This window comes from Xiphias gladius, chromosome 16, assembly GCF_016859285.1.
Source record: "Xiphias gladius isolate SHS-SW01 ecotype Sanya breed wild chromosome 16, ASM1685928v1, whole genome shotgun sequence".
In the NCBI taxonomy this organism is placed as follows: domain Eukaryota; kingdom Metazoa; phylum Chordata; class Actinopteri; order Istiophoriformes; family Xiphiidae; genus Xiphias; species Xiphias gladius.
Genome location: NC_053415.1, coordinates 23723609 through 23734907, shown reverse-complemented (window position 1 = coordinate 23734907; position 11299 = coordinate 23723609). Strand labels below are relative to the sequence as shown.

At 41.2% G+C, this 11299-nt stretch overlaps 1 long non-coding RNA gene across 1 annotated transcript; it reads left to right on the top strand.

Annotated features, from left to right (window-relative positions):
- The first annotated feature begins 4678 nt into the window (after positions 1–4678).
- LOC120802048 lies at positions 4679–10745 on the top strand. Its single transcript, XR_005709165.1, has 3 exons — positions 4679–4836; positions 10486–10600; positions 10697–10745. It is a non-coding gene; the product is annotated as an uncharacterized LOC120802048 (long non-coding RNA).
- The last annotated feature ends 554 nt before the right edge of the window (positions 10746–11299 follow it).

Below are 11299 nucleotides of genomic sequence, written 5' to 3'. Positions count from 1 at the left end.
ATTTCAAACAAAACGTACCAAAGTGCTTTAAAATGCAAGCATTTAGCAGAAAACATCACACACAGGATAGTAAAAAGCCAATAAAATAAAAATAATTTACTTGATTCTGAAAAATTAGTGACTGGAGTGACCCAGTCACACATGAAAGTTCAACTTAATCTTTAATATTAACTTTTTTTTATGCCAGGCAGGAAACGTAAACAAAGAAGTACATTAAACAACTGGATAGTATAGTTTGTAAATAATACTACAAACGATGCATAAGACAGAAATGTACTAGCGTATATACAATATACAGGTAGTAAAAACAAAAGTGCTCTGTGTTATCAAAAGTTCCCCAAAATAAACTGTTAGCTAAATCAAAAATGGCATGCTTACACCAGCAGGAACAGAGAGAACCGCACTGCAATACGGCCAGGCCCATTAGGACGCTGTCCCGAATGAACAAAAATGGATTGCATGCTCTTTAGCTGACAATCATAAAATCCCTGGTCCAGCTCCGCCGCGGTGATAGACTGAACTAGTGTGACATGTGGAATCAGCGAAAGTGCTGATTTAATTAGAAGCCAGCTAATTGGTGGTTGTCGGAAATAATCGTAATGACCTGATGACATACAGATTGAGCGGTGTAAACGATCAGGCCCATGGCGCTATGACAGAGGATCTGAGGGAGGAGGGGTAGTGGAGAGAGAGAGAACTAGTGTATAATATTACATTATATGCACAGATGACTAGTTTAACAGCACCTACAGGCATATGATCCACTATAGATGGATGAGATCTGTCCTCGGATCGGAGGGGGTCCTCCTGTAGTTTGATTTTCTTAGGTTGAGCAATCAGCTGTTTTATAGGGTAAATCAGTTGGAGATATGAATTTATTGTCTCAGTATTTATCAAAGCGTCCTCACCAGAAAAATGATAGTCTTGATCATTTGCGCACACTTTAGAAAGGACCCATGTCTTCGTTTTCCTGAAAAGGACAACTTGTGGTCTTGTGAATGATGACTGTGTTTTCTGTCATGAGCAAAGAGGGATCCTAACATTGTTCTCACGTCACAAACTCTATTTGGTTGGGGTTAGTAGAGCATGTGTCTGACATGGGAAACTACAGTTTGCATCCCATCTCCAGCCAACACTGGTTTCTTCTAACAATGACTATGATCTTTCTCAACCTTAACCAGGTTTTTTTTTTTTTTCTTTTTTAAACTATATCCAGAATCTGAGTGAAAGGAGTTGAAGTGACCCCATGGAAAATCATCACCCTTTGCAGTTCCTCTCAACTCTACAGAGAATTTTAGTATCTTTCAGCACACTGTTTTTTTTTTTTTTTACAGCCTGCAACGCAACTGCTTTGCTTTAACCTCACTGCTATTATAATCTATGCCTGCAAAAGGATACTATTTTAAACTAAAAAGCTCAGATGAACCCACTGTACCAAACTCTACCGAACAAAGTTTGAGACAAGCTGCTGAACAATGTAGTGCATTTAGCAGCTTAAGACCCAGGTGTTTCCCTCAGGAGTTGGTGGAGACCAAAACAGAGCTAAGAATAGTTGATATTTGACTTTGATTTTTAAAGTGGTTACAAAATGTCTTCAAATGAATGCTAATGTTGTGCCGTGTCTGCTGGGTGTGTAAACTTATTTTGTCATTTAATTTGGCGGCTTTGTTTCAAAACTTAACTGGGAACTAAATTTAATTTTAAAAAAAACCAAAACATTTTTTAATTGAAGGGCATCTCTAAAGTGCTGTCAGTGCCAATTGATTCGAACATGCTCTGACCCTGTGAAACCTTGCTTGACCCAATGATGGAAAAGTAAGTCCACCCTCTCTCCCACTCTCTGACTCTCTTTCCCCGATACTGTAACTCTATATCTGCAGCTCAGCCATCGCTGAGGTGATTAAAGCTTATCTGAGCCGACCGAGTGAAATGCAGTCTGCAGGAATGTTCCACTTGACCATCCAGAGCATACCAAGTGAGAATAAGAGGTGGTGTTTTGGAGGTTTAAGTTTCACTAGACCTTCTAATGTTGTAGCAGTCAACCAAACATTTAAGCTAATAAAAAAAAATTAGATTGGCGATGACGTCGGCCAAGACAGTCAGTTGATGTGTGAAATGTCATAATATTAATGGAACCCTACTGGCATTAAATTATGAACATACAATACCTTTTTAAAATTAGGTCTATTTGCTTTTTATTATGAGCTAATTATGTAAAGAGCGGGCTTGCGTATTGATGGAGTGGCCTAGACGGGCATCCTTCAACAAGAGATGGAAGGTTAAAACAAGAAATTATAGCCCACTTGCAGACAATATTAACAATGACTTTAACTCTGCCTGAACATACTTCGGATGGTAACTTAAAGCCTCAGTTACATAACTTTCTACACGTCAAACTACAGCAAAGATGTTTAGGCATCTGTGAAGCGGTTTGACCTCAAATTTCAATCAAACCTCAGGCGATCGGTGTTTAATGTTGTCATAACATAAGAGACCATATGAAATTTAAATAAAAACGTTCCTCTATTGCAATTGCTTCTTGCTTAAAGTTATTTCCTTAAATGGATCAACCGTTTCATCATATCTCAAATAAATAATCACTAAAAGAGAACTGCTTTTGATCCGTTTTATGAACTCTACCTCTTGCATGCCCATTCAGGTAAACCCAGGTCTAACAGAGCCATCTGACTAGCCATCTGATTATCAGCTTTGTCCGGGCTCATGGCCAGACAAAGCTGAACGTGGGTTATCGTACATGCCCCTGTTCCTCAGTTTATTCGAAACAAATTGGACACGGGCAAGTGTTTAGAAAATTCCCTATACTTCTCATACACTTTGTTCCCATCCAAAATCTAATGTTTTAGCCTCTAACAAATGTATATTTCATGGCAATTCCATGACAACCATGTCATCTACAACCATGTCTGTCATCTACATTTTTGCCATCAATACAACTTACAATGAGCCTTCAAACTGCAGAACAGCGATGACATTAGCAATATAATGTAATGTTACCAGGCCTCGCTCCCACTGCTATTTGCCCAATATGGTGTAGTCTCAATGCTACATTAAAGAACTGCCTCTAAACAGACACGACTGACCGTCTGTCATTACTACGAACAATAACTGAGCACCTGCTGCCGTATGCAGAAAGTAGTGACACACACACACACAAACACTCTCACCTTCATCCCGGGGTCACAGTCACATTCTTTAGACAGAGACAGATTGCCTGTCGCGCAGGTGTTCTTACCACTCACCCCCCTCCCTACACACACATGCATACAGTACCTACACACACATGCCATCACATACGCAACTGTCCCTGTGCCCTCTTGGCTACGGACGAGCATTAACAATTGCAGGGCTGGAGAGACACGGAGTATGCGGTAAAACTAAAGTAAAATTCCTAAAAGGTGACTGTAACAAGTTTCTAATTTGTTTTGTTCACGGGTCAGCAGCTTGGATGTAGCCGCTTCGAGTCCTGCCCTAGATTACAACAGTCTGGCTGATAATTGTATCAAAGCATCTGTTAAAGCTTCTCAAACCACTCCTGGGGCACAATCCACATCTCTACTGCCCATCTGTTTGCTCAGTACTCTCCAAATAGTAATTGTTTTTACCAAAATCCAGCCAAATTCACAGCTTCCATGTCACACTATCATCTTCTCTTAAGCTCAAGGACATCCGATACCCAAGTGTTTAGCTCTGAAATGATAGATTTGGGTTGGAATATTACTTTAAAATTATTTAGAAGTAGAAGGTGATATGAGGTTAGGGTATTGAACTACACATTGTCAGAAATGAAATAAATTTTTTTTTAGGATTTAAAGAATGTTTCTTTTTATAGTGTGAGTATTTTCTTATTAACTTTGGTGCACTTCGCAGGTCACAACGATAGGAAACAGTTCATACCTTGATATATTTTCAAAAGGAGCTTCCCTTAACGTTCCAACAACCCTAAAATTTTCACTCAGGCAAAGTCTACTCTGCTCTTGCCGCCCCCGCCTGTACAGTTAATTAGCAAAGAAGACATCTCCAATCAAGACATCACGCTGCAGAAGCACCCCTTGGCGTGGAGAATCAAGGTGTTAAAACGGGGAACTGATTTATTAAGTTCTAATTGTTGGTGTGGATGTCTTTCCGTCAGACAGGGGCTGAGGTTACTGACGGCCTCTGTTGAGTGCTAACTTTTGTCAGCTAGCAGATTCATAGTGGACTTAAACCCCCCGCTGGAGAAAGCGAATATTCTTGAAAAGTCGCAAAGTTGTTGCCACCACTCAAATTGCCCCTTGTGTCCTAGAGGGGGTACTGTTTGTTCTTTTCACCGCCAGCAGGCAGATGATTAATGACGGGGGGGTTGGGGAAAACAGAAGAGGGAGAGAGATACCATGAACATGGAGAAATAGGAGAAGGAGAGAGAGGAGGACAGACAGAGTTGAGAGCAGGGGGTTGTGGGCCTAAAATATCCTGGCGTGGGGGGTTGGCAAGGGCAGCAACGGGGGTCGCCATGCTCGCCTGCAGGCCGAGTGTGTTCACAGAACAGCACACATAACGCATGACTTACTGTAGATAGCAGGAGATTGCAGAGGCTCAAAAAAGTGAGGCTTGTCTGGCTGGGCTATTTGTGGAGCAGAAATTCAGCTACGGCCACATACTGTCATCTGATGATGGATCAGTGGGAGAGGAGCAGATCAGATGGAGAAGGGGAGGACAGGGCATCTTATTGCAACACAGGGGTTTGGGGGAAAACAACCCTCAGCCGTCGAATATATGTGCCCGGCCACCAAGCCTTCGACAATCTCAACCGCCTGCCGGGATCTGATCACAGCTACAGTATGTTTTCTTCGGTGTGAACGATAGATGGGAAGCTTGCTCTGTGTATTTGGTTCCACGGGGACTCACGAGGAGCTTGTTCACTGGACAGAGTTGTAGTTAACCGTCACCTTGCCAGGTTACAGATTCAAAACAAATCTGACTCCAGACCTGTCATTTTATCTAATTTTATGTGTGATGTCCTTGTCCTTCCATGGTTGACCAACTCTGGTATTTATACCACATTAGCACTCAAGGCTGAATTATATCTGTTTTTGATTTTTTTTGTTTTTCTCTGACCTAACTCCACTATCCTTTCCAATTAGTTTACTTCCCGTCAGTCCACTTTTTTTAATGTATTGATCCTGCACAATGCCCTCGTAATTCCAAGTGTTCTGGTACACAACAGTGTAGGTGTTATGCACACACGGACAGACACACACAGTCACACTAGCCTCATCTACCCTTACCCGTTTTGTCTTTCGTCGTCTCGTAAAGTTTACTCGTAAGTGTCATTGGTTCTAGGGCTGGGGATACATTTACATGTACACCAGTACTCTGATTGCTTGCAACATTAAGCGTAGTCAACTGAATTGATTTTGACTATGCAGGGCGAAAGAGGTCACTCTAATTTCAAACCCACAGAACATCACCCAAGTCTGCAGTACTTCAGAGCTTTTAAGCCTCTTTTAGCTCACTGTTTTGCTTGTGCAGCGTATTTGTTTTATGGTTTAGTCTCACAGCTCGTATCACAGCCCAATTTTCAGCAGCAGCACAAAACGTTTTTTTTTTTTTTTTTCAGCACAGGTTCTGGTCTGGGATGAGTATTTGTCAGCTCACCGTTCACTTCCTCTGCCCTCAAGGGACTAACATAGTATTGGTTTCTTGAAACAAATGAGGAAAATACATAAAAATAAAATTATCAAGTCATTTTTGTCTGTTATTAAGATAGGAATTCTCAGTGAACATGACAAATTATCATTCATAGAATCATTTTTGCAGTGTACTGTACCAAACTGTTTTTTTCTGTCTGACTCCACCCAACTCCCCCTCCTCTCCCCCCTCACTCATTGTGTTACCATCACTGGTTGACCGGCTCGACTGGGTTTGGAATAGAACCAGTGACCCCGGGGGCAAAAGTCTACAGATCCTGTCACGCCCCCCCCCCCCCCCCCCGAGCCCACTGTGCCCTCTGTGATTTATATATCTGCTCTGAATTTACAGCTTGTGAAATACTCTCCGTTAACAGCAGGACACGAGCTGGAGGAACAATTGGCCTTTCCACTGGGACACAGATTAGCGCAATGGTGTGTGTGTGTGTGTGTGTGTGTGTGTGTGTGTGTGTGTGAATATTTATTTGTATATGCACTGAAAAGGTATACTGTATATTTTAAAGTTGTACATGTGCACAATCATCTGCATTCCATAGTCTGTGTTTGAGGTGGTCTATGTTTAAGTGTGTGTGAGGATTCATGTGAATGACATATCTCTGCACTGTAGGTGTATATTTGTGTGTGTGTGTGTGTGTGTGTGTGTGTGTGTGTGTGTGTGTGTGTGTGTGTGTGTGTGTGTACATTCCCAAGTTGGAGCACCTGGTGTGGAGGAGAGCTTATAAATTCCCAGGATAAGGAGAGGGGAAGTGTCACATAGCTTAGTGTCATTTTTTTAAGATGTGAGGAAATGCCGCCCAGCTTGATTTCCTTTTGAAATACAGCAGCCCTGAAAATAGTGATAAGTTCCCCAAGCTGCATAAACTTTTACTGATGTAGCAGAAAAAATAGAAATGGTGGAAAAGGCAAATCAAACCCATACTTCCTTCTTTCCCTACCAACCTGTTGCATTGGTTATAGTTCCTCCACAAAAGTGCAGAACACAAAAAGGCGAAGAAGATGAAAAGTTGTTTTCAGGCAGCTAAAGCTTTAAGTATCAAAAATTTAAGCAGTAACTATGGTATTGAGGAGGCCTTTATTATAAAACCAATGAATTTTAGTCAGCGATCTATTGGGATTGTCACACAAGCAAATTAAAATTTCCACACAGAAAAACAGAAACAAAAAAATGTCGAACTGATGCTAAGGCTGGTGATAAGCTCTTAGATAAATAAACTATAAAGCTAGAGGAATTACCTTGGGGACAGCATACATTGGAATAAAATCGTCTCATTAAGTAGTTATAGCAATGTATTTGCGAACAATTGACAATTCACACACCCAGCAGACACAGAGCATCATTAGCATTCATTTGCAGACGTGTTTCTGTCCGCCCGATGAGTGTAATTGCCAATATTCAATCTAATATTGATATTATCTGTAGCAAGTTACAACAACTTATTTACTTTCTTAGGAGACTGGGGTCATTTGGAGCAAACACATGGATTCTGTCATTATTTTTCTAATCTATAATATTACTATGATGTTTTGCAGTATGGAATCTGTGCATGGTAATGTTCCCTCATGGTTGGACTTAAAGCTAGACTGCCCAGAGTCCTAGTACGTATCTGCACAATGACTGAAGGTGAAACGCTTGGGGTCCGGCTTTCAAACTGCACATACTAAAAAGAACGTCGTCTGTTGCTGGTAATATTACATCGGGCCCCGCTCATATTTTATTTGAAGAATATCAGCTTTTGACATCAGGATTTAGAGTCCCACAGATGAGACCGAACAGATTCGAGCAAGTGTTTCGTTCTTCAGGCTGTAAAACTGTTAAGTCAGAGTCTGGGTTCTAAGTAGGCCTCTGTGTACCTGTGTAAGCACTGAATGTGGAAGTGAGCACTAAAGTGATTGCGCTGCAGCTACTTACTGGCGATGTCTGATGTATTATATGTTTCTAGTATTTGTGTTGCTGTTCAGTAAAATGTTTTTCCTGCCTGCTGAAGCTGGGAATGAGGTTGATGCGGGTGGAAACAAAACCAATGACTGCGTTTTCGTGCACTTCAGTCACCAGGTTAAGGACCTCAAACAAGAAAACCAAGAGAGGCTGATTTTTCTGACATGTACAGATAACCAGGTTTCCAGGCAGCTTTTTACAAGTGTGCAATGTGAATGACAAAAGACTGCAGACAGGGAAAGTAGCAGAGTGGAGCGGCTGAATTAAAGGCCAGATCCTTACAAGAAGCATCCTCGTATTCAAAATACGTCGGCCCAAAGTCTGGCTAAAGCTGAGACTAACTCAAAGTGTCCTTTGGAAGTCTAAATATGTCGATTTCCACTGCTGTACATTTGACTAATGGTTAAATTCAGACATTTTATGCTGTGAAGAGGAGCTTCATTCTGTCTTTTTTGCCTGCCTGTCTCTCTCCCACTGCAGTCAGTCTGCTCTGGTAGAGATACAAAGCAAAAAAAACAAAACACAAAAGATGCTGCCAAAATAAGATGGGTGTAGAGGAGAAATCTGATTACTGATCAGCTGCATGTAGACGCGGACTAACCGGAGCCAGAGTTTCTACCGTGTATTTAATTGTGTTCCCTGTAACCTGGTAATTTAAGTATATGTAAACGTGCCAGGTGAGCCAAAATACGATAACCTGCTCTTTAGACCGGAGGGGGAGCTGCAGAGTTGAGTGATAATTCTCTGTGGGTTCATCACCACAAGCGCCCCCCCCTTCAGGTTTCACAGTCGCTAAGTATTTAAGGTAATGACAAAGAGTTGGGGTTGGATATGTGTATTTTGTAATGTTTTCAATACTGCAAAGATCAAACAGAAAATCTAACTGATGATTTGACTTAACGTAAGGGAGGGACAAATTATATCTCCGATCCAAACCTTTATTTTTTTATTGTTAGACCAAAAACTTCAGTTATTTTTTGCTTCGGAAAATAACACCCATGCCTCTCCATGGTGAACGGCCTGGGTTGCCTCCTGTAAAACTGCCTACATAACTGCGCTGCACAGCCCTCCTGGTATTAAAAGAGATGTTCCACACGTAATCTCCTCATTAATCGGTTGTCAGGCGAGATATTTTTCTCATTTCGTTCCCTGGTCAACTGAGACAATGCTCTACGTGTTATCTCTAAATCAGTCTGTTTATCAAAGGAGGTTTCTATGTAAATGATAGGTTTGGATAATCTCTTTTAATTGGGTGATGGAGGGCAGTGGGTGGGGATTAGGTGGATCAGAGCGATCAGGGGCCATTGAAAAGGAAAACTTACTCTTCACAGCTTGTCATAATGAGTATAATCATACACGCTGTTGTGCACAGCAATGGGCCCCCGCACATGTTGCCTCTCCTCCAATCTCACCCATTAGAACAAGGGTGAAGGGGCGATATTGATGATTCACCTGACCGCCAGCACGAAACACATGCTGCTTGATCTCATGAATCTTGGCACTCGTGCAAATTTGCGTCGACACGGAGCTCAGTATCCAAGGGACACTGCTCTTTCCTAACTCTAACCACACCTTTGTTTATTTGCCATGACCATGGACTGACTGTAAACCTAACCAGACTGTAGCAGAATTTCAAAAGTGCTGACACTGGATGTAAAAATATAAGGCTTACAATGTGGCCAGGCAAAGTAGAAAAATATTCAACCTTTGATCATTTTTGCCTCATGCGCACGCAGCACATTAAGACACCCATAGAGAAAAAACATCCATCTTCCTTAAGTCACAGCACCCTCCCAGCTCCAAAGATGCTCTTCAGTTGACCTCTGACCTCCCCTTTTAAGCAAGGGTCAGACAGGATTATTTCTTTGCAGGGATCAAATGTAAATTTGCATTTATGTGCAGAGAGAGTTGAAGGTTGGTAAAAGAACTGCGCCACTGCCAGTGAAAATGTCTACGAACCCCCGCTAACAGGAATAACACATCGCTCAACTTTAAACCTCGGAACTTTAGTCTACACTATCCTAGAAATACTATGAAAAATTTCAGCAAAATTCAGATACAGGTTTATATTGTTACTTGTTGAATAATTACACTACATCCTTAGTGTGATTTTTAAAACTTTATACCAAATATACGCAAACAATTAATCTCAGCAAAAGGCATGGCAAAGAGGTCTAGATCTGTAAAGACTCTTATTTTTGGCTTCTTGCTCTGAACACACCCCTGGACCAGACCTCGCCTCTTACAGTTTCTCTGCATCTGGTCGTGCTCTGATTTCCTAACACTAACACAAATTCTATGACCTCCTCTCACAAATACTTGTCCTCCTCCCTGTGTGGAAGGGTGATGAAGGCTAGAGGTGTTTCCAGTTTTTACGTGTCATATTTTTAGTTTATACGGAGTTGGGTCTGGAGGCAGAGCTGTTGGAGATCAAAAAAAACCCATTTGGCCCAAATACCAGTCTTGCAGCAGCTCAGGAAATCCCCACTCAATATTCCGTAGACTACCTGCCGTTCAGACTGAATCAGTTGTCAGGTGTGAGAAGGGCAATAAAACGGTACCTCTATATTTCGTTCTCGTTCTCCTTTTTCCTCCATTTTTGATATAGGAGACTTATCGGAAATTATCTTCCCATGATTACTAAGTAAATTGAATTGACAATATTCTAGTTTCAACCATCTACCATATCTACACTGCATCTCTGTCAGGCAAGCTGCTGTCATTCTCAAACTGTGCTAACTGAGCTGAGGTGCGTAAATGAAATGGGCTCCCTGGAGAACAATTTGATGAGCAATCAAATGTAGATACCTGAAAATGCCTTTTTCTCTTTCCTCCTTGAAGCCCCTCCTTGGCTGGTGGCACTCAAGACATCATCCTGGTTCACCTGCACTAAAAACGGGCCCATGCTTCAACACAGAAAGCAAGGGTGGTTGCCCCTTGTTGCTGAAATAAAAAGGTATTTTAATTTTTTTTTTTTTTTTTTTCATATTAAAGATGCTGAAGCTCTACCTGTCCACACAATGTTAGTCAGCTAACGGCCAAAACTGTAAAGTTTCAGAGTAACATCACCCCAGAGACGCTACGTACACAAGCTCAGCTGACGGTATGTAAAACAGCCGGTGGTGATATTTAGCAGAATGAATGGCTTCATGCTGATTTAACTCTTTACTCTTTTACAGCAAATGTTTAATTTTTTTTCATTTCCTTTTTCCTAGCAAGAAAAGACTGAGATTGTTTACATTTAGTGCAGAAATAAAGCTGAACGCCAGTTAAAAAAAAACAAAAAAACATCATTTTCTGAAAAATGCAATGAGACTGGACATGTTTTTCAAACAGTAAGTATATAAAAAAACATTGAAAATTTGATAAAAAACACACATCATGATTCAACTAAACTGCCCTCAACCATCTAAAAGTGACCTGTCAAAGATTCACACCAGTCTAAAGGCCGGATGGGATATGAGAGGTGTCGGGTCCAACTACTATAAACCTCTAACTATCACAGTGATTAACTTTTATTTCATTAAACCTGTCATATAATCACAAGGACTATACTGGTTAGTTGGAAAACTAACTTGAGGCGGTGAATCCAAAAATGGGTGTGAGTGAATGATTTTCTCTAAGTGAGCAACGACAAGATAAACTGGACTTAAAA